Source organism: Gorilla gorilla, chromosome 17 (genome assembly GCF_029281585.2).
Source record: "Gorilla gorilla gorilla isolate KB3781 chromosome 17, NHGRI_mGorGor1-v2.1_pri, whole genome shotgun sequence".
Classification (NCBI taxonomy): domain Eukaryota; kingdom Metazoa; phylum Chordata; class Mammalia; order Primates; family Hominidae; genus Gorilla; species Gorilla gorilla.
In genome coordinates, this window is record NC_073241.2 from 91,222,006 (window position 1) to 91,245,435 (window position 23,430).

Consider the following 23,430-nt stretch of genomic DNA (forward strand, 5'->3'; position numbering starts at 1 on the left):
CCTATGGTCATCTGACTGATCCTTATCCCTTTGTTCACCCAAGCTAAAACCTCCATCGTACACCTGAAAAGAGTAAAAGCTGTATCCATGTTTTAGAAGCCTAAGGTAATCCTGAAGTAGAAGACTTCAGGAGTCTTTATTTTAAGCCCCAACTTCAGGGCAGGAAGGAGATTTTTTTTTTTTTTTTTGAGACAGGGTCTCACTGTGTTGCCCAGGCTGGAGTGTAGTGGCCAAAATCATGGCTCACCACAACCTCAATCTCCCAGGCTCAAGCATCCCCCTGCCTCAGCCTCCCAAGTAGCTGGGAGACTTCAGGAGTGCCACCATGCCCAGTTAATTTTTGTGTTTTTTTATTTTTGTAGAGATAGGGGTCTCTCTTTGTTGCACTGGTTTGGTCTTGATCCTGGCCTCAAGCGATCTTCCTGCTTCAGCCTCCCAAAGTGCTGGAATTGCAGGCGTAAGCCACCAAGCCCAGCTCCAGAAATTCACTTTAAGGAGAAGTTAATGAGGGTCTTGAAAACTCGGATGTTGGCAAGGAGTTGGAATAAGGAAGATGAGTTATAACATCCCAAATTTTACCAGGAAAGTTCAGCCTAGAAATGTTATGATTGTACAAGAATGACTTTAAAGACTACTCTTCAGAAGCTAATTTCAGGGATCAGTAATTGTTCCAAAATTTTTCAACTCTTTTATTCAGCTGCTTTTGAAACTATTATTTGGGGGATTCAAGCATTCAACTCGATGTGGAATAACCACCCCCATCCTTACTCTTTCGCTTCCACTGGCTGGGATTTTAATTCACAGAGCATCATGGGTGTTCTGCCTTCTGTCCAGTCTTGTAAAGCTGTCACACAGAGAAGGTTAATTAACTAGGGCAGACCGGGATAGGCCAGTTCTTAAGGCTGGTCGTAGGCCAGCACTGGGGCGGGCAAAAACAGTTTGAGTCAGAGGAAGAACAGGCAACAACACGTCCCAGCAGAGTCTTCGGTGAGAAATTCCAGGATCAAGGCCGTTAGGACCAGGCAGTGTTTAGAGCTGCAAGCCAGCAAGCAGCATGGTCAGAGAATCTGGCATTGCCCTGGAGACTGGGCACTGCCCATGTGTGGGAGAGAGAGAGGGAATCAAGGCTGAATCCCAGGTCTTGAAGGACTAGGGCTGTCAGGATGGGACCCCAGCACTGGGGACTGAGATAAAGATCCAAATATTCATGAATTCATACAACAAATATTCATTGAGTATGGACTATGTACTGGGAACCTGGTCCTAGGGTTAGGATAGAGAAAACACCACCAAATTCCTGCCCTCACAGAACTTACATTCTAATGGAGGAATCAGACAATACCAAAAATGTCGATGAAAAGAGTTGAACTCTGTAAAATATTTGAAGAGATTTATTCTGAGCCAAATATGAGTGACCATGGCCCATGACACAGCCCTCAGGAGGTCCCGAGAACATGTGCCCAAGGTGGTTAGGGTACAGCTTGGTTTTATACATTTTAGGGAGGCATGAGACACCAGTCAGATACATTTAAGAAATACTGGTCCAGAAAGGCGGAACAACTCAAAGCACGGGCTTCCAGGCTATAGGTGAATTTAAACATTTTCTGGTTGACAATTGGTTGAGTTTGTCTAAAGACCTGAAATAGAAAGGGAATGTTCAGGTTATGATCAACATTGTGGAGACCAAAGTTCTTCTGAAATCTTATAGCGGCTGCCATTAGAGACAGTAGGTGACAAATGTTTCCTATTCAGATCTTAGTTAATCTCTTTAGGATTGAGAGCGTCTAGAAGAAAAATATCTAGCTATGTTAATAGAGATTCTTTACAGATGCCAATTTTCCTCCTCAAAGAACAGCTTTGCAGAGTCATTTCAAAATATGGAAAGAAACATGTTTTGGGGTAAAATATTTTGATATTCTTTTTTGCCTTATAATGTTATGCCAGAGTCAGGTTGGAAAGTAAATCATGATATATAGGGTTAAATAAAACCCATCTGATGAGAATTTATGATTTGTAGGGCATGACTCCCCAGACCCCTTAGATAGGAATTTGGGCAAGATGAAAAAAAAAAATCAGAGTTTAGTCCCATAATAAATAAATAAATCGTATGTTGGAGAGTGAAATAGGTAAAGGAGAAAACAAAGTGGGGGCCGGGCGCGGTGGCTCAGGCCTGTAATCCCAGCACTTTGGGAGGCTGAGGCGGGTGATCGAGACCAGGTGATGGAGGTCAGGAGATCGAGACCATCCTGGCTAACACGGTGAAACCCCGTCTCTACTAAAAATACAAAAAAAAAAAAATTAGCCAGGCGAGGTGGCGGGCGCCTGCAGTCCCAGCTACTCGGGAGGCTGAGGCGGGAGGATGGCGTGAACCCGGGAGGCGGAGCTTGCAGTGAGCGGAGCTCGCACCACTGCACTCCAGCCTGGACGACAGAGCGAGACTCTGTCTCAAAAAAAAAAAAAAGAAAAGAAAAAAAAAGGAAAACAAAGTGGGGGTGGGGCATTATGAAGTCTGTGTGTTGGGGGGGAAATTTTAGATCAGTGGCCAGGGAGGGCCTCCCTGAGGAGGCATTTTCTGAGCTGAAAACTGCAGGAAGAAAAGCACAGTGTCATGCCAGTAAATAGGGAAAGCCTGTTGCCATCATCGGAGGGAACAAGTGGGGGGTGTCTGCACTTCCCCACGGGCAAAGGTCGAGATGCTGGAACTGGGTTACAGGGACAGTCAGATCTATAACATTGATTGATGCTGAGTCACCTGAGGTTGTATTAGAGTTGCTTACATTGGGGCAGGGATGAGTTCTTCATCTTTGTACCTGCAGCATGGAGCACAGGTGCCCAATAAATGTTTATTGAGCTAAGCCCTTAAATCTCCGAGAACCTGGCATGGAGCTGAGATTAATGTGATCCCATAATACCCAGGGCAGCCCTTCTGTCGGGGATGACACTTTCACAAAAGAATGTGATGATCTCTTCAGTCGCTTTTCATTACTGTCTTCCTGATCTGGGAGGGCAGAGATCATCTCTCAACTTGTATCCTCAGCACCTAACACGCTAAGAAGAAGGCGGACAGTGGGGCAGGAAGGCAGAGAGAGAGAGAAATCGGGAGGAGGAAACAAGCAAACCCTATTCAGTGCTTGATTATCACTACAGATCCTAATCCAGCCCAATATTGAGAGTGACTTTTCTACTCAACGTGTTTGAATTTTACATGTTAAAATTGCACCTTGAAACTGAATTAGGGTGGTAGTTGCACAACCCAGTAAGTCTACTAAAAATCATTGAATTCTACACTTAACACGAGTGGATTTTATGGTATGTAAATTATACCTCAATAAATTGTTTAAAAGCATTGAAGTGGGATCCCATGTTTAGACAATTTTCACAAGCTGTCAATAATAAGCCAAAAAGTCGTCTTTAACCGAATACATTATCATCCTTCCTAATAGATGTTTAAAATTTGCAGACCAAATTGATCTGCCAATTTACTTTTCCCTTATGTGATATTAGCCACCTTAAAGTATATATAGTCTTAAAAAGTCTAAGAAGTCTTAAAGTTAGGCCAGGCATGGTGGCTCACACCTGTAATCCTATCACATTGGGAGGCCAAGGCAGGTGGATCACCTGAGACCAGGAGTTCAAGACCAGCCTGGCCAACATGGTAAAACCCCGTCTCTACTAAAAATATAAAAATTAGCCAGGTGTGGTGGCATGTGCCTGTAATCCCAGCTACCAGGGAGGCTGAGGCAGGAGAATGGCTGGAATCTGGGAGGCTGAGGCTGCAGTGAGCCGAGATCACACCACTGCACTCCAGCCTGGGCAACAGAGTGAGACTCCATCTCAAAAAAAAAAAAAAAAAAAAGTCTTAAAGTTTATTTAGCCTCAGAAAGTTTACTAGTAATGATTGCTCAATATAGTGCACATTTCAAAACTGTTCTTATTTTGGGGCCCTATATAAACCAATCCCACAGACTTCTTATTCTGGTAAGATGTTCTGAATGCAAAAGGTATTAATTTGACATATTGTCTAATCTCTTTCCTATTTAGAGCCCAGTGCTACTTAGGACAATGAAACTTCATCTAGAACAAAATACTGAAGTATTTTGGAAACCTCAAAAGATTTGAATAGGAAATAATCCAAATTGCTTTTCTAAAAGTAGTGGTGGATCGAACAAAGCCATCTCTATTTTCTTTCTTTCTTTTTTTTTTTTTTTTTTTTTTTTGGTTTTTGAGATGGAGTCTCCCTCTGTCGCCCAGGCTGGAGTGCAGTGGCGCAATCTTGGCCTTCTGGGTTCAAGCAATTCTCCTGCCTTAGCTTCCTGAGTAGCTGGGATTACAGGCATGTGCCACAACGCCGGGCTAATTTTTGTATTTTTAATAGAGATGGGGTTTCACCAGTTGACCAGGCTGGTCTCGAACTCCTGACCTCAAGTGACCCACCCACCTCAAGTGATCCTAAAGTGCTAGGATTACAGGCATGAGTCACCACACCCCGCCTCTCTATTTTTTTAACCTCATCTTCGATATGCACAACACACATTCCAAAACAGTTGGCTAGAATGATGTGACCATTGCCAAGGGCGATGGTCGGTCACCATGCAACATGTTTAACAACCTGCAGGCGCAGACCTCCACCTATCATTTTGGGCAATGACCATACACAATCAGTATGGCCTTTATGGTGTGTGTCCTGGCTAAACATCAGCTCAGACTATGATGCCAAAGTCCTCTGGACACCCTCCTAAGCAGCAGGTATCTGCTGTGTTCTTATCATGTTTGTGCAGTTCGGGGTTGAGTAAGATCCTCACATCCACTAGCAAATTGCTGGTGTCTTTGCTATAAGTACGATAGAGGAGAATCATCATACACTGAGCTCCATTCCTTGTACAATCAACACAAGACAGTGTTCGCCCTCCCTAATGGATTGGAGTGACCACATGTGATCAGCCAGGGAAGGGTTGGATGTGGAGCTCCCCTCTCACCCCACTGTCTGCCACCTCCACCATCTGTCCTATTCACCTTCCCTCCAGGTCACCTTCTGTCACCCATGCGGTTCCAACTGTCCTCCTTATCTTTCCTTTCCATTGGCTATCAGGTTCCTGGCATCCACTTGGCCCCTCCCCTCCTGCTGCTCCAGCTGCCAGATCATGGAATGGTGCCACTTTGAGAAAGGAGAAAAGGAACAAAAGAGCCAGGAGGTCCCACCACTGTTTTTTGAGACCCTCAAGTCTGAATCCAATGTCTTGCCCTCTGCTGGTCTGCAGAATCTGGCTCCAGTTTCTCCAGGATCTATTCTTCTGTAATCCACCTGCACCTCATCCAAGTGGACCTGGCACCCCTGTACCTGCCCCAGGTCCAGACCTAGCTTCACGCAGTTCTTCCTCCCCACTGTCTCTGCTTTCAGCCACTGCGCCTGCCCTCATCATTCAAACTCAAGGAATCCAAGCGCGTGTTTCTGCTGCACCTGGATCTAGGGGATCAAGTCGGTCCACCCTCTAGTGGTCAAGAGGAGAAGTGGCAGCCTCTGCACATCACCCAGGTCAGACCTTGAGGAGGTCAGCACAGGGAAATGCCAAGTAAGACGTGTCTCCACAAACCCACCTCCTCTGATTCTAACTGCAGTGTTTCTCCTCTGCTGTTCCTTCCCTGCCTTCCCAGTGGGTGAAGTGTGCTGGGAGAGGGCATGGAGTAAAGACCCCTTGCTCATTTCTCAACCCTTTTCCTTCTATCTCCACAACTCCTTAAACGTTCACAGCAGATTTGATTGTTCTAAAGGACAAAAATTATTCTGCTACAGGACAAGGGAACTTCAGGATAGCAACCATATCCAAAATTAATAGATTACTATAATTTCTTTTTTATTGGCAAACATTTATTGAGTGTATGTACCAGATTGTGTGTGTATTTCCATACGTGTCCTTGCAAGAACACTAGAAGTAATATGATTATCCTCACTTTACAGATGAGAAAACAAATGCCTAGAGAATTTAAGCATCTTTCCCAATATGATGTAACCAGTAAATGGTGAACGTGGACTGTCTGACTAAGGTCTGCCGAACCCAAAGCTATTTCCCCTAATTGCTGCACTGCTTCCTCCCATAGACCAAAGTATCCAGGCAATTGCACTTGATTTGCCTTAAAATGCATCTCAGTCTCTTCCAAGCCATTCCTATTTTAGCTCAGGGTGCCTGACACTGCGGCTCACAGTACTTTAGGACCCCATATCTCCCCCATAATTTCAAGTCAATCTGCTCCTCCTTATCCTCACTCTCACAGCTCCTTTGTACCTTTCCTTATGCAGCAGCGCAACCCACATTTGTACTTGTCAATCCCAAAAGATACAGTAATTTCAAAGTTTCTGGGGCATTTATGTCTCTGCCTCTCACCTTGACCTTCTCCCCTTCAAAGCTCACTCGAATTTCCCCAACCAGATTCATTTTTACCTTCTTTGCACTCTTATAACACATTGTTTGTTGTTTTATTTTGCACTTGCATTCTGCTTTATCTCATAGTTAGCTGTTCACACATTTGTAATGGTCAGTAGATCCTGAGCTGTTATTTTTCCATCTCATCCACCCATGCACACCCACGCCCCACAGCATCATGCAGAATAAAGTGTTCATGCTCTGCATGCATTCAGTGCTTAATAAATGTTCATTTAAAATGGTCCGGGCACAGTGGCTCCTGCCTGTAATCCCAGCACTTTGGGAGGCAGAGGTAGGTGGACCACCTAAGGTCAGGAGTTCAAGACCAGCCTGGCCAACATATAAAAATACACAAATTAGCTGGGTGTGGTATTGAGTGCCTATAATCCCAGCTACTTGGGAGGCTGAGGTGGGAGCATCACTTGAGCCCGGGAGGTAGAGGTTGCAGTGAGCCGGGATCATGTCACTGCACTCTAGCCTGGGGAAGAGAGTGAGACTCTGTCTCAAAAAAAAAAAAAAGTTCATTTAAAAATGACCAGTCAGTACTTTCTATTTTCTCTTCCAGAGTCATGTTTCCTATAGCCCCTCTAGGAGAATTATCCCTAAATTGTCTCTTCACAAATCTGTTACAACTCAGTTGCTCCAGGCTCCATGTAATTCCAGCTCCTTGGGAGCCTGAGGTGGGAGAATCACTTGAGCCCAGGAGGTAGAGGTTGCAGTGACCCACTGCGCTCTAGTCTAGGCTGGGCAACAGAGTGAGACTTTGTCTTAAAAAAAAAAAAATCATTTAAAATGACCAGTTGGGACTTTCTATTCTCTCTTTCAGAGTCGTGTTTCCTGTAGCCCCTCTAGGGAAATTCTCTCTAAATTGTCTCTTCACAAGTCTATTACAACCCAGTTGATCCAGCTCTGTCAGTGTGAGACTTAGGATTATTTTCCAAATTCATTTAAAACAGAGATTAGAGAAGGGGATGGGTGTGGGTAGGGTAAAGGGTTATGACATGACATGAGAGTTCTCACTCTTGGTTTTAAGGAATACAGACTTCCCAATGCCAATCTTCACCTTATGTTACAAGTTGAATTATTTCCTCTAAAACTCAGATGTTGAAGTTCTAACCCCCAGTGCCTCAGAATGTTTGGAGATTAGGGTCTTTACAGAGATCATCGAATTAAGATCAGGTCAGTAAGGTGGGCTCTAATCCTGCAGGACTGATGTTCATATAAGTAGAGGAAATCAGCTGGGCATGGTGGCAGGTGCCTGTAATCCCAGCTACTTGGGAGGTTGAGGCAGGAGATTCACTTGAACCCGGAAGGCAGAGGTTACGGTGAGCCGAGATCATGCCACTGCACTCCAGCCTGGGTGAAAGAGTGAGATTCTGTCTCAAAATAAATAAATAAATAAGTAGAGAAAATTATGGGCATAGACAAATACAGAGGGGAGATGATGTGAAGACAGGGAGCAGGGAGCAGTCTGTAAGCCAAGGAGACAGGCCTGGAACAGATCCTTCCCTCACAGCCCTCAGAAGAAACCAATCCTTTTGACACCTTGATTTCAAGGTTCTGGCCTCCAGAACTGTGAGACAATAAGTTTCTGCTGTTTAAACTACCCAGTCCGTGGCATTTTATCATGGTAGCCCTACAAGCGAATATGTCCTAGGACTCTTGTTGACACAGAATTGGATTCCACAACCTGCAGTGGTTCTTTATCTAGATGCCATTTATTTTCTGAGTGTTTACCTCCATGGGTAAGCTAAAAAGATAACCAAGAAATTGTGTGTTCTCCCTTTTGGGAGAAGAAAAATAGTAATGATAGCTATTATTATGAAGCATTATTGTGTATGTCAGCAATGAGATGATATTCAGTACAGTAGTGTGTATAAATCACTATATTAGGTGCTTTGCAAACATTCTCTCAATTCTCCCAGCCACCTAATTGGGGGCAGGGGGTATTGTTATCCTCAGTTCACAGTTGTAGAAATTGAGGCTCAGAGATATTAATGCAAGTCACCCAGGATTATGCTTCCAGTGAACTTCAAGGCCTGGCTGTGTCCCGTTGGTCGTCTATGTTGCCTTTCCCCATGTGGCATATTCCTTTTTCTGTTCCAGTGTCCTCCCCAACCCAAGTGCCTCAGATGATCCTAACTAGTTATGCAGTAACCTGTGGTGGTCCCATTTCTTGTGTTCATGATTGGTTTAAGGATCGGGATGTGACCAGTATTGGACAATGAGAGAAGAGAGGAAGTTGGCTGGAAGGCTTCTAGAAAAAGCATTCCTCACTATCAAAAAGAGATGCGCAAAGTGGCAGCTTCTCTTCTGCTGCTGGATGTTACCGAATCCACATACGATAGTAGGATGATGGCAGCCACCCTGTAGCAAAGAGCAGAGTTTCCTCCAAGAGAACATTCTACGGGGAGAAGAGGAAACAGCACCAATGACATCACTTTGCCTGAGTTCACAAACCCTACAGGTGCTCCCATCCCCTACATTTTTCCTTTTGTGAGATAATAAATTCCTTATTATTTAAGCCATTTTGTGTTGCCTTCTGCTATTTGCTGCTGAAATCATCTCGATATGTCTTTTCTACCAATATGCTTTGATTTTCCACAGTAAGACCAGTTTTTAGACATCGTATTATTAGAAATAACCTCAGATTCACTGCTATACAGAGTTTCAAAGTTCCAACAGAGAGAAACAACATTTTGCGTGTTTTCTTAAGCTGGTTAAAAAATACATAGGATTGACCATTTTAACCACTTTTAAGTGTCAGTTCAGTGGCATTAAGTATATCTACATTGTCGTGCAACCAGCACCACTATTCATTTCCAGAACTTTTTTTTTTTTTTTTTTTTTGAGATGGAGTTTCACTCTTGTTGCCCAGGCTGGAGTGCAATGGTGCGATCTTGGCTCACTGCAACCTCCCCCTCCCGGGTTCAAGCAATTCTCCCTGTCTCATTCTCCTGAGTACCTGGGGTTACAGGCATGGGCCACCATGCCTGGCTAATTTTCATATTTTTAGTACAGACAGGGTTTTGCCATGTTGGCCAGGCTGGTCTCGAACTCCTGGCCTCAGGTGATCCGCCTGCCTTGGCCTCCCAAAGTACTGGGATTACAGGCATGAGCCACCAATGCCTGGCCTCCAGAAAGTTTTCATCATCCCAAACTGGAACTCTGTATTCATTAAACAGTAACTCCCTATTTGCCTCCTCCAACCCCTGGCAACCACCATTTCCCCTTCTGTCTCTATGAATTTGACTTCTCTGGGTATCTCATATAAGTGGACTCATAACAATATTTTTCTTTTATGTGTGGTTCATTTTTTTCCTCTAATGCTTTCAAGATTCATTCATGCCTTAGCACATATCAGAATTCCCTTCTTTTTAAGACTTATATATAGTCCATGGTATGCATATATTGCATTTTGTTTATCCTTTCATCTGTCAGTGGACATCTGGCTTGTTTCCACCTTTCAGCTATTGCAAATAATGTTGCTATGAACATCGGTGTACAAATACCTGGCTGAGTCCCTGCTTTCAATTCTTTCACGCATATACCCATAAGTGGAATTACCAGATCATATGGTAGTTTTACTTTTAAATTTATGAGCAAGCTTCCTACTGTTTTCCATGGCAGCAATGCTGTTTTACATTTCCACCAACAGTGCACAAGGGTCCTAATTTCTCCACATCCCTGCCAACACTTGCTCATTTCATTTTTTTAATAATAGCCATCCTAATGGATATGGCACGGTGTCTCACAGTGGTTTTGATTTGCATTTCTCTAATGATTAGTGATGTTAAGCATTTTTTCATGTGTTTACTGGCCATTCATATCTTTTTTGGAGAAACGTCTACTCAAGTCCTTTGCCCATTTTTGAATTGTTTGTTTTTGTTGATGTTGAGTTTTAGACATTCTTTACACATTCTGGATTACTATTCCTTATCAGATATGTGATTTGCAAACATTTTCTGCCATTCTGCAGGGTGCATAGTATCCCCTGAAACACAAAAAAGAAGCAGCATTTCTCTTTGGAGGATTCTCTAAAGAATATGGAGCCCATCCATTCTTCAAATACTCTAAAATCTATCCCTGAATTAAGTCAGATCACCAGAGACAGACACCTACTTTGCTTCGTGTACCCCATCATATTTTTTCATTCATTCACTCACTGGGCACATATGTGCTGAGCCCCTGCCATGGGCAAAGCTATGCTAAGCAATTTTACTAAATTGTGTGTTGCCTCTAGTGTGAGGAAAATCAAAAGAACTGACCCTGGGCCACTTGTTGCTGGGTTCACGGTATGGATGTTGCCAGTCATGTTGTCCCTAAAGAGTATTTTAGCATATCCCAATTATGAAGACTGATGAGAGAAATTTCCCCCTGGTCTCCCATCAGGGATATTTGTGCTTCTTCCTTAGTCACTGATCATGTTTAATGCACATCTTATAACTAGTCATTCCTTCCTTCTCACCATGGCTGCTGGGATTGCCATGGGCCATCCTGACATGCTTTCCAAGGGAATGAACTCAGTCCCCACTCCATCTTAACTTCCTAATCTTGTTTTTCCTTTGCCTTCTTAAAGAGCTACTTTTAAATTTTATTTTATCTTCCTTCATTTTAGCCATTTTTACTACTGCCTTAAATCCTTTTTAAAACAATAAAAAAGAAAATCGATGAATCATCAAACATTATCACTCATTATCATTGTGTAGGCCCCAATACAAAATGGAAATGGAGGGTGCCTTTCCAAAAGTTATTAAGAATTTCAAGATGATAACAGCAGAGCATTAAACCACACGTTGGACCCTTCTGAGTACGGGACCTTGTGTGATTGTACAGGTCACATGCCCATGAAGCCAGGTCTGCCAACTATTGTCATCTGGGGAACAGACACAAGTTATTTTTCCATTTAGTAATTGAACATTGTGTCTGTTCATCTTTTAAAGCTTTTTCAAGAGCTATTCATAGCCGGTGAGCATTGGGCACACCTTGGTGTTAGAGAATACAGAGGCAGAGAGATGGGAAAATTAAAATGACTTCAGGGATTGTATTGATCTAAAACTGATCATTTCTATGAGCTTCTGATGGTCAACTTCCTGGTTCATGTACCTCTGGTTCATCTTTGCATTTTCCCACAGTTCTAGCACAATGCTGTCACATAATAGGAACTCAAACCCTGGTTGTCTGGTTGGCTAGCTGGGTGGTGACGGTTGGACATACATGAGCCATATTTAGGAAATAGAAAATAAGGTTAAAAAAGTTCTTTGGGTTTCAACTGAAGGAGGTGTAGAGTGGTGGACCTAGTTTGGTAGAAATGAAAAGGAGGATTGTTCTTGAGCAAAAGGATGATTTAGAAAAGCTGACCTGGCCCTGGTATGAAAGATGAGTTGGAGAGCAGCTACTAGAGGCAAAGCATGCAGCTAGAAAGCCATTACCCCAGTTCCCATGAGGTGATTAGACTAGAATTAGACTGGGTAGCAGTAACAGTGTGATCATCACAATAGTAGTACCTACTTCTTTACATTTTCACATCTTTTCACCTCGCTGTTTCATTTGCTCTTTTGGTAATCCTGCTTGGAAAGTATTATTGCATTTTATAGAATTGCAAATTGATTCTCGGAAAGTGCGAATGATTTCCCAGGTGGGAGTAATTAATGAGCACAGCCAGGTCAGGTCTGCATGGGCAAGTCTTTTTCTCCTCCACCCTGACCGCACATTCCAGTTGCTGGATGAACTTTCAAACAATGAGGTGTCTAGACGCCACCCCCAGATATTCTGATTTAATTGGTCTTGGGTGAAATCCAGGCAAGGGAGTTTTTCAAAACTTCCTGGGACTCTCAACTGCAGCCAGGTGGAGAACCCGTGGGCTGTGGCACAGCCTGGCTGTAAGGCAGGGCCTGAAAGCCAGAGACCATGGGAAGGCAGAATTGATGAGACTTGACATTGAACTGCGGAGAGACGCCAAGGCAATGAGGTTTTTAGCCTCAGGGACTAACTACCTCTTTAACCTCATCTTTAACGAGACCAGGATGGAAACACATATGCCTGGGAGCAGCTGCATTCGGGATTAGAATAAAAGGAAAATTGCTGCTTTCAATGTGATCAAAAACAGGCATCCATCCCACAGTTGGTAAACAGTGTGGGTGTGTGTACGACAAATGTGTGTTCTTCAGTGGGGGCTGGACGTGGCAAACTCTAAAGGTAGTGATATGGACAATGCTTCCCCTGAAGTGTCCCACAGACTTCTGTCCAGTGGTGCTAAATTCTGTCCTTGGAAACATTCCATGAGATTGTTTGCCTCTTGGATTTCCACATCTACACCCAGATTCATGGCCCATGGGGGAAAAACCTGGGTGATGTCAACCACAGCAGGGCCGTTCTTGAGATTGAAGGCAGGATGACTGGAAGGGAAGATGGATTTAAGAGACAAAGTATTTTAGTTGCTGGTAGCATATGCAGGTGCAGAAGACCAGCAAACCATTGGCGGTGTGAGACTGAATCACTGGGTTGCATCTTAAACAATTCAGTAGAAATTGATTAACATCTTAGATATGGGGGAGATCAATAAGCAACTCAGCAATGAAAGAGAAGAGGTTCAAGGACCAAACAGGAGAGACGGCTGTACTTAGGGGTTTGAGTGAGAAAGAGGATGCACACAGGGTACTTTACTTTTGAGTACCACCACCTTTCCTGATCATCTCCCTCTGGTTTCTTACTTGTACCATTGAGGTAAATCACTGAGACTGTCCCTAGGCCCTGAGCATGATCTTCACTTTTCCATCTCCTTGTTCTTTTTCCTGAAATGTTACTTCTCTTCTCCATATGCACTTGTGGGGTCAGTCCTCTGGAAGACCCATCTCCAATGCCCCCCTCTTCTTTGGAGAGTTTTCTGCTGTCTATCCCCCTGTGCGGATATTTCACCTGTTCCTTCTTTAACCCTCATTGTACTTCTCTGTGAAGATCTTACACACTGCAACAGTTGTCTATTGCTGTATAACAAATTAGTTCCAAATTTACCAGCTTAAAAGAGTCAAACATTTATCATCTTTCACAGTTCCTTGGGGGTTAGGAAGCAGGGAGTGGCTTAGCTAGGTGGTTCTGGCTCAGGGCCTTTCATGAGGTTGCTTAGGTGCCAGCTGAGGCCACCCTCTTCTGAAGGCTTGACTGGGACTGGGTGACCTGCTCTCAAGATTGTTCACTCACATGGCTGCTGGAAGGATGCCACTGCTCCTCACTGGCCTGACCAGAAGGCTTCAGCTCTTTGCCACATGAGCCCCTCCACAGGTTTGCCTGAATATCCTCACAGCATGGCAGCTGGCTTCCCCCTAAGAATCTGATGAGAGAGAGACAGAGACAGAAACAGAGAGAGAGAGAGAGAGAAGGAAGCCATTTGTCTTTTATGACCTAGTCTCCAAAGTTGCCAAAGTTGCACATCAATATTTCCTCTTTATTCTATTTGTCAGAAGTGTGTCACTAAGAGTGGCCCACATTCAAGAAAAAGCGAATTGTCTCCAGCTTTGGAAGGGAAGTTGTTAAAGAATTTGTGGACATATAAATGATCCCCAATTTATTATTGTTCCATTTATGATTTTTTTGACCTCACAATGAGTTTACGGGGCATTAAATGCATTTTGACTTATAATATTTTTGACTTAAAGTGGATTTATTGGGGCAAAACCCCCTTTAAGTCGAGGAACATCTGTATTTAAAACCACCACATTCACTTGCCATAATCTTCCCTACATTCAAACTCTTGTCTTTTAATTCAAGACAAGGCTTATTTGGCAAGCCTTTATGGAGCACCTGTCAGGTGCATTGCATTGTGATAGATAAAAATAACAGGGAGAATCTTCACTTAATTCTACAAATAGCAAAGAGAGACAAGTAAGTAGGTATTGCTATACAATGCAGTAAGTGCTGTAAGAGGGAAATAAGAAAGCACAATGGGAGAACAGAGATAGAAGTAGCTAAATATAAGGGAGTCAGGAAAGGTTTTGTGTGGAATGTTTCACCTTTGTTGTTTCTGCATACTCAGCACCCTTTCCCCTGTCTTCTGGTAATACAGTGCCTCTTTTTATATCATTTGAAGGAGCCCTTCCGATTACACATATGCCCTGGACATAGTGTCTCTCTGCCATAGACACTGGTTCAAGGATGGGTACATGACACAAGCTAGGCGAATGCAAACCATTCCCCAGAGACTTCTGCTGGAACTCATGGAAGAGTTCCTCTCTTCTTCTGAGATAGGGGCAAGCCTGGTGGAGCTGCCAGCAAGCATCCTTACTGTGACCTGGAGAGACTGACATCCACATGGAGGGAAGTAGAGCTGGAGAAGCCTGCCCTGATGACCTTACCAGCTCTGGGATTCTCTGAAGCCACAGCACCTCTGCATTTAGTTATTTTTATTTGCTAAAAGCTACTTTGAGATCAATGACTGTCAGTGTTATTCAACAGAGAACTGACTCCTAGAGGAGGTTGTATGGAGCTGGGTCTTGCAGATCAAGCAGAAGTTTGTCAGATATAAGTAAAAACAGGCTTCAAAGGCATGTCAGAAAGAAAAGAAGGTGCAAATACATAGAGTCATGTGATCTAGAGCCCAGGAGAAGTCCTGCACAGCTAGTGCAGGGGCTGCCTGGCTGGACAGTGAGAGGGAAGAGCAGAGGAACCTGGATGGCGAAGGAGCCTTGAACCCCAGACACTGGAAAGGTCGGGTGTCTGAGTCAGGGTCAGAGGGGATGCCTCTGTTTCTAGCCACAATATTCTATAATATTCAATCTCTGCTTCAGGAGGGCAGGATAAATAAATGTTGTATATTTAGATTGTTGTGTTTGCTTATTTTAAATTAGAAAGCACTTTGGATTATATATAGCAGAGTAGTGCAGTGGCTTAAAAATTTGGGGGTCACACAAGGGATGAGACGGTGCCCAGAAAAACATGATCTGTAACATTAGATCAGAATCATCTGTTAAGGTGGGCATCCCAGAGTACATTAAAAAGGGTATTGCATTCCTATAAGTAGAAGGAGAGGAAATAGGACCCGCACTCTGAGTGGAAGACCTGACAGCTACAAATTATCAGCCAAACCTCTGGATATCCTTCTCTGGGTCCCACTGACCCCTTGCTAAAGAGACAAAAGCTCTTGGCAGCCTGGTCATGGCACCCACCTTCCAGATTCATGGAGAGTGGTCCTGCTCTCCATGTTTCTGACCTCAAAGCCAGAGTTTGAGGTCTCAGCCTGCCCTTTCCTCTCGCCAATCTTAACCTCTCTGGCTAGGGTAAGAAGAGGAAAGCACAATGAAGCCATTGCTCAGAGAAGCCACTGTTCTGCCTTTGTTCTCCATTCTTCCTAACTAGCTTCAGAATAAGGCTGTCTCCTACCAAGCAAAATCAGAGGTCCTTGATGTGAGCCTCGGAATTCAAACCCAGTGCAAGCTATTTCAGATCACAGATCTCATCACACGTTTACTGCCTACCTCAAGTAGATTCTCAATGAATGCTTAAAGTTTCGAATTTTAAGAATTCAAACCTTTTGTTTCAAGGGAGCAAGTAATGAGGTCCTGGTATGTGAAGGTGTGGCCAACACTTCTAAATACAGTGCAGGTAAGGGGAGAGCCAGCACTGCCTCAAAGAAATACCAGCATTGAGAGAAGATTTTCTAAGGTCAAATATGTTTATATACTGAGAAGCAGGGAGATACTGTAAAGTTACGAAAGAAGCCTAGGAATATTTGACCAATATATTTAATTTAATACCTGTCTGTATTCATTTAAGAATTTACATTTACAGCAGGGCGCGGTGGCTCATGCCTGTAATCCCAGCACTTTGGGAGGCCGAGGCAGGTGGATCACCTGAGGTCAGGAATTCGACACCAGCATGGCCAACATGGCAAAAACCCCTCTCTACTAAAAATACAAAAAAATTAGCCGGGTGTGGTGGTGGGTGTCTGTAATCCCAGCTACTCGGGAGGCTGAGGCAGGAGGATTGCTTGAATCCAGGAGGTGGAGATTGCATTGAGCCAAGATCATGCCATTGCACTCCAGCCTGGGCAACAAGAGTGAAACTCCATCTCAAAATAAATAAATAAATAAATAAGAATATATATTTACAAAGGGAGGAAAAAAAGCTACCTATTGGGTACCATGTTCACTATTTGGGTGATGGGTTCAATTGAAACCCAAACCTCAGCAACATGCAATACATGCACATAATGAACTCACACATGTGCCCCCAAAGCTAAAATTTTAAAAATATATATATGCTTATAAATGTCCATTGGAGATTTATAATATATAGACACACAAATACATGTGTATTTGTATATGTATGTTTAATATACATCCTACTGTGCTACTATAAAAATGCACACTATTTAGAAGAAATCGGAATTAGAACTGTATATATTAAAACGTAAGGAATTTGCTCAAAATTGTACCCAGAAACAAATTCAAAGTTTTAAAAGCTTTCACTGTAATTCAAGAAAGGCTGAAAAAAGAAAAACTAATTATTGAACTCTAGAAGCTATAAAAACATCATATATACCTAAAATAAAGAGAAAAAAGAAAATAATAGAGGTAGAAAACCCAAAACAATAAGATTAGGAATTGGCCAACAAATTCAAGAGCTTTATACTTAAGAAAAAAATAAGCAAAATAAACCATGTCTGAAGGATTAAATGAAGACAAATAATAGTAATAATACAGATTTAGAAATGGTAGAGTGTGCAACAATTAATATAAAGGGAATTTATCTAAATAGATTAGTATAAGCTTGTATATGCAATTCTTGTACCACGTTTAACCCTATGCTAATACATTCCAGAATCTGGACATTATCTGAGAAATACAAATTTCCAAAACTGAAACCAGAAACAGTAAAATATGCTACAGCAGTAACAATAAAATAAACTGAAAAAATAATCTAAGAACTACTTCTCAAAAAAGGATCTGGAACCAGATCATTTTGCTAGTAGATTTTTTTCAAATTCTCAAGGAATAAAAATTTATATCTTCTATAATTTGTTTTAGGGCATGTAAGAAATGAAAATTACTCCATTTATTCTGTAATTTTTCCCTTCACTTTCTTTTGTTCCTATCTTTCATCATTTTATTTATTTTATTGGTCTTTTACACTCAGTTAACCCCACATTCCATCAAACTTGTTGCCTGACCAAAATGGTTTAAAAAGGTTTTTGCTTCTAAGGAGCTTTTAATAGGTTATGAAACATGTTTATAGACAAGAAGTAAGCAGAAAAATGTTTTTCTTATCCTCTTCAGAATCCAACATTTCACAATAAATATGTTTAATATGGGTGACTTCTATCTTGCTTTTTAAACAAAGACAAATGGTTTGTAATTATCATCCTTCCTTTTTGTATTTTAACTTTAATATATATATTTTTTGCTTAGTTTAGCCTATTTAATGTCCTTCCCCTTTAAAAACTCTGCTAATCCTCTTAAGGATCTACGTCCAAATCTTCACTTTCTTTTTTTTTGAGACTGAGTTTTGTCTTTTCACCCAGGCTGGAGTGCAATGGCATGATCTCAGCTCACTGCAACCTCCGCCTCCCAGGTTCAAGCAATTTTCCTGCCTCAGCCTCCCGAGTAGCTGGTATTACAGGCGCCCACCACCATGCCCACCTAATTATTGTATTTTCAGTAGAGATGGGGTTTCACCACGTTGGCCAGGGTGGTCTCAAACTCCTGACCTCAGGCAATCCACCCGCCTCGGCCTCCCAAAAGTGCTGGGATTACAGGCATGAGCCACCACGCCCAGCACAAATCTTGATTTTCTAATTCTTACATTTGCAGTGACTCCATACTCATAAGCCCTGTTCCTTACCAATGATTTTCTCTAGAATACCAACTGTTTAATATTCAGGATTAATTCCTCAGTAAACAAGCCAGAGTTATGAGCAATTGAAGAAAACTTCCTAACTCCAGGAAGAAGTCTGCCATCACCATTGGCACACTTGCTGGAAATTTGAACAGTGTGGAAACCTCAGAAATATTTCCAGTTTGCAGAAGTGTGTTCATCAAGTTCAAGGGCCAAACTAGTGAAAGGAAAGTTTTGCTACCATAGTTTTCTCTTGCACCTCTTCTTTAGGGGTGGAGAAGAGGAGAACTTTCTCCATCTGTCCACAAAGATTTGAATCCTTTCACAAAAGAAAGGATGCAGTTTTGCTGAAGGCATTCATAGTTAATTCAATGTAACCAAAATCATTTACCTTTAAACTCTTCAGCACCAGGAACAATGATAAACGTCCCCTCCCCACTGCCTCCCTTAATTTTGTTCCTACCATGGAACTAATTGCATTAAAGTTCACACACACACAAAAAATGCTTGTTGGAGGGTATGATTCAATGTTTTGTTCTTCAAGGCCTAGCACAGTACCTAGAACATAGTTTACACTTAATAAGTGTTATTTGAAATGAAATGAAATCGAATGAAATTGAATCTAACTAAAATGAAGGTATAAAGAAAAAGCTATGGGAATAACAGAGGAAAGCAATTTCTAATTCGCCTGGGGTGCACTAGGAAAAGATGAAACAAAAATAATACTAAATTTGTTTTGAGTTATGCAAACCATTTGGACAATACAATTTAATTGCACGGAGCAAACATGTATTTAATTGTAATAATAAATATTTACACATTTTTACACAGCATTTTAATCTTCAAAACCCTTCCAGGCACTAAATAATTGAATTTTCTAGACTATATTCTTCAAAAAATCATCCACATTGATTTAATGGTCCCAACAGAGTAGTTAAATGAAAATATCAACAAATTAAATTAGCACAAAGCTCAAAATTTCTCTCCACATTATTCAGACCACCCACCTTCTCCCCCAGAAGTGGTACCAAGAGAAAATAGATGGTCCCAATTCTATTTCCAACAAATGGGGACCACCGTGTCAATATGGACAGCAGCATCATCTTACCACGTGCATGACAGACACAATCTAACAAGACACACAGATCATCTAGGCCCTAAAGCGAAAAGCAGCAGTTTCCCAAGCTCCATATTGGCTATTCTTTTCTACTCACTAGAGTAGAGTCCCTTCTTCCCTAGTAAACTAAAGAACTTCTAGGACTAATGTTTGTCTCTAAAGAGACAAGCCTCTGATTATATAAAGAGAAGTTTCTACACTGGCATATATCTGTGCTGTGATATATGCATCTGTAAAAAGATGTTTAATGGGACTTTTCTTGTCACATATTTTGAGTACAGCCCCAATGCTGAGAACCATCAGAGAAAAATTCCTGAAGTCCACCTTCAGCTTATGTAAGAAAGGCCAGTGATAGAAAAGAGCAATTAGAGAATGTTATCAAGCACCCAGTTTGAGAGCTTCTTCCTCCCACCCTGAGCCGGAAGTGGGAGGCTCCAACAGACCCCTTCCCAGAGGCCAGAGAGGGCATTTTGAAGAAGTCGGAAGGACAAGGAAAGGGAGAAGAAGAGTGAAGGAAGTGGCCCCTCCCACTGTGTCTCTGAGCCAAGGTGAGGCCAGGGGTGGGGAGGGAAGAAGCTCTGGATGGAATGAGAGATTGAAGTTTTGATTTAGACTCGAGGAGACATTTTAGCTCCTGAAAGTGAATCACAGCTACCTCAGATTGTTCTTACAACTGAGAGCCATTCAAAAGCAATGAGACCTTCCTAAAGTGCTATCCTGGGTCAGGGAACACAGATTGGACAAAGCCATGAAGAGAAAAATAAATAATTCTGTATCACTTTTGTATCCACTGAGATCATCCCAATTAATTAGCCAGTTACATTTCCTTAAAATATAGCATCATTTATCCTAACATGGCCAAAATAAATATAACAGAATAGTCTATTATCTTAGCAGTCATAATGACTGAATTGGCTTAACCACATAGTAATCCAAATAATTGTGCAAAAATCAACCTTAATTATTGTTGAAAAGTCTAAACAACCACACCGCACAGAGATTGACTGGATGAATGGCTATGTATACCTGCAGCTTTAAACTTGTCTCCTTTTTTTCATAATATAACCACCAATAAAACTGAATTATGAAATTTAGATCATGCTGTTATTAACATGACAGACATTATTACTTGTCTGGGTAATCGAAACCTGGCAGACATTCAGCGTCATTGTTGTTTTAAACAAATACTTTGAATTTTCTACTTAGAAACAGGCTAAGGGTCTAATCTGGAAGATTAATAAGGACAAAGTTTAGCTGGGGAAACAAATTTAGGCTAACACTTCAAATGTCCCAAGCTTAAACTACTTTTTGAGAGGACAAGCTTCTTAAGTGATGTATTCCAATCCCTCAGGTTACTGTGAGAATGGCCTCTTGATTTTGAATCACTGAGAGACCCAGGATTCATTCATCACCCACAAAGAACCTGGAAGCCCTTTTTCTCACTAGGAACTACTTTCATTTTTACCTTTTGGAAAGGTCTGTAACCCTGACCGAAAGAAAGTAAATAAACTGATCAGGAGATGACTACCTAGATTAATAAAATTTGGAATGTTTTGCAATTGTATGATAATGATGGTATTTACAATAATAAAACGGCTCGCAATTTGAATTTACAATCCCTAGTTACTCCGCAAAGCATTAGTGTTTTAGATGCACGACTGGCTATTAACAAGGCTTCTGCCCAGCTCCTGTATGAGGATTCTGTTATGGGTAAACTGGAGACAAAATGGGAGTTTTAATATGATTATGGGTCAGTGGTTTTTGAATTGTTAGTGTGCAGAAGACCCCAGAAGAATATGCTGAATATATAGTCCGTGAAAGGCACAATTAAATAAACAAAAAGCAATTTACAAGCTGGAAGACATTTTTAGTTCTCATGGAGCATTATAACACATGTCCTCTAGCATCCAAATTAACAGGGCTGAGCTGGCACCACAGAAAAGAGGCAAGTAAATTAATTTCGCTTCATAGGCCCAGAACCTGAAAGAAAATGGCTTGTGGAAAAGCATTTCAAAATGGAAAATATGAATCATGAGGTGAGACACATGATTTCTGGGGGCATGGAGGCTCCTTAGAACAAGACTCATCCTAGTGACATTAACATGAAGATGAAATTTATTTATGTGTTTATTCATATATCTACTGCACCTTGTCCATTACAAAAAAAGATTCACAATGAATGAGAAAATCCTAGTGGCTGAGGGGGATATTTTCAGTCTGGATTGGGCAGTATTTTGCACCTATCTGAAAATCCTTCGTAGTAAGCACTGCACCTGTGGTCATGTGAGGTGGCTTACCTGCAGCTTCATGTTTGCAGTTCAAGGGTGACCTTGGCAATGGGAACCAACCTCCCTATTTTCTTGACTGTTAGCTCTATCGTTGCTCATCTAGACCACTAATTTGTCACCCTAAGACACCCATCTGGTAGCAACAATCCAGAAGAGAAAGACAGCCCCCCATCAATGCAATTGCACATACACTGTGGAGACCCCAAGAAGAAATACACACACCTCCCCCTGGTCCCAGCTGAGATGTAACGGGTTACAAAACTTGGCAGAAATGAACCTCAGAGGCTCTCAGATTCTCTGACTTTTCAATACCAAGTTGGTGTCCAAAAGTCATATTCAATTCGGACACAAACCACCCAGAGTCAGCATCAGACTCCGCAGGTTTAAGGATTCAGTCCCAAAAGACTGTCCTCACCTCAAATACCAATCACAAATGGAATGTTGTGGCTTTGCTACAGTTCTGTCTGGCTTTGCTACAAATGTGCAGGGTTTTAGGTGGCCCCTACTTTCAGGTTCCATAATTTGTGAGAATGACTCACAGAACTCAGGAAAATGCTAACCTTACCAATATAGTTTCTTATAAGGATAAAAATGAACAGCCAGATGAACAGGTGCACAGGGTGAGGTCTGAAAGGGTCCCTAGCTGGGAAGCCTCTGTCCCCATGGAGTCAGGATGCAACACCTCCTTGGAGGCTGGGGAGTAGGGTTGAAAGTTCCAACTTCTAATCAAGGCTTAGCCTTTCTGGCAGCCAATTCCCACCTAGGGGCCACCAAGAATTACGTCATCAACATAAACTCAGGTATGGTTGAAAGAGGCTCCTTATGAAGAACACAAGAGATTCCTATTACCACTGTCACCCAGTAAATCCCAAGGGTTTTAAGAGCTCAGTGCCAGGAACCCAGAGCAAAGACCAAATATCTATTTCTTGTTATACCACACAGGCTCATCTAGCATGAAACCTAAAGGGGCTCTGTGAGATCATCTCACCTGAACCAACTATCACATCTCCTTTTACCTCCATGAACCCTCCAGCATATATAATGGTGACTCAGTTTTGTTCAATAAACATTTTCTAAGCCAGTTATGAGTGCTAGACACTGCCAGGGATAGAAGAGCAAGACCTGGTGCTGGCCTATCTCACTGGCTAACATTTCTACGGGGCACTAAAGAGTGCTTCCCGGATTTATCTCATTTAATCCTGTTAACTATCCTATGAAGTTGCACACATTTTACAGATAAGAAACGTGAGCCTTTGCAAGGTTAAGGAAGACCAAGGTTATGTCCTAGGAAGCCTTGGAGAGAGCACTTGGAGTCAGGTCTGTTTGACTCCAGGGTGCAAGTTCGTTAGGCTGCACCACTCTACCGCCCAGCTATCGGGAGGGAGTGGACTGCTCTGGAACAAACTACAAACTTGAGATTAAAGTAACCCACAAGAATCACAAATAATATGAGCAGGGCATGTCTTTAAAAACTATGCCCCTGATATTACGATCCTTGGGATAATTTCTTCGATTACTATGAGTAAGCACTTTCAGTTAGGGGAGACATCCTGAATGCAACCAAAATAATTAATATAATCAAAACAAATTTTTTCAAAAATAAAGTTTCACTGAAAATTAAGCCTCATTAATTCAGATGCCCCAGTTCATAATCAGTGTTAAATTAATAGGAGCCATGCTGAATTTTACCTTTCCAAACCCTTTCCTAATAAATCAAGAAATTAATTACACAGTTGTGAGATTTACTCATTATTTGATTCCAGAGCATTTTATCATT

General features: G+C 42.0%; 1 protein-coding gene across 2 annotated transcripts in view; it reads right to left on the reverse strand.

The window, feature by feature from the left end:
• Positions 1-1,375: 1,375 nt before the first annotated feature.
• Positions 1,376-23,430, reverse strand: part of PIGN (phosphatidylinositol glycan anchor biosynthesis class N) — a 291,867-nt gene continuing 269,812 nt past the window's right edge. The window contains exon 31 of one of the 2 annotated variants that reach the window (XM_055368740.2): positions 1,376-1,637. The gene's annotated coding sequence lies outside the window, so the exon portion shown is untranslated. The remainder of the gene's footprint in view (positions 1,638-23,430) is intronic. The other variant, XM_055368735.2, reaches the window with a different exon arrangement.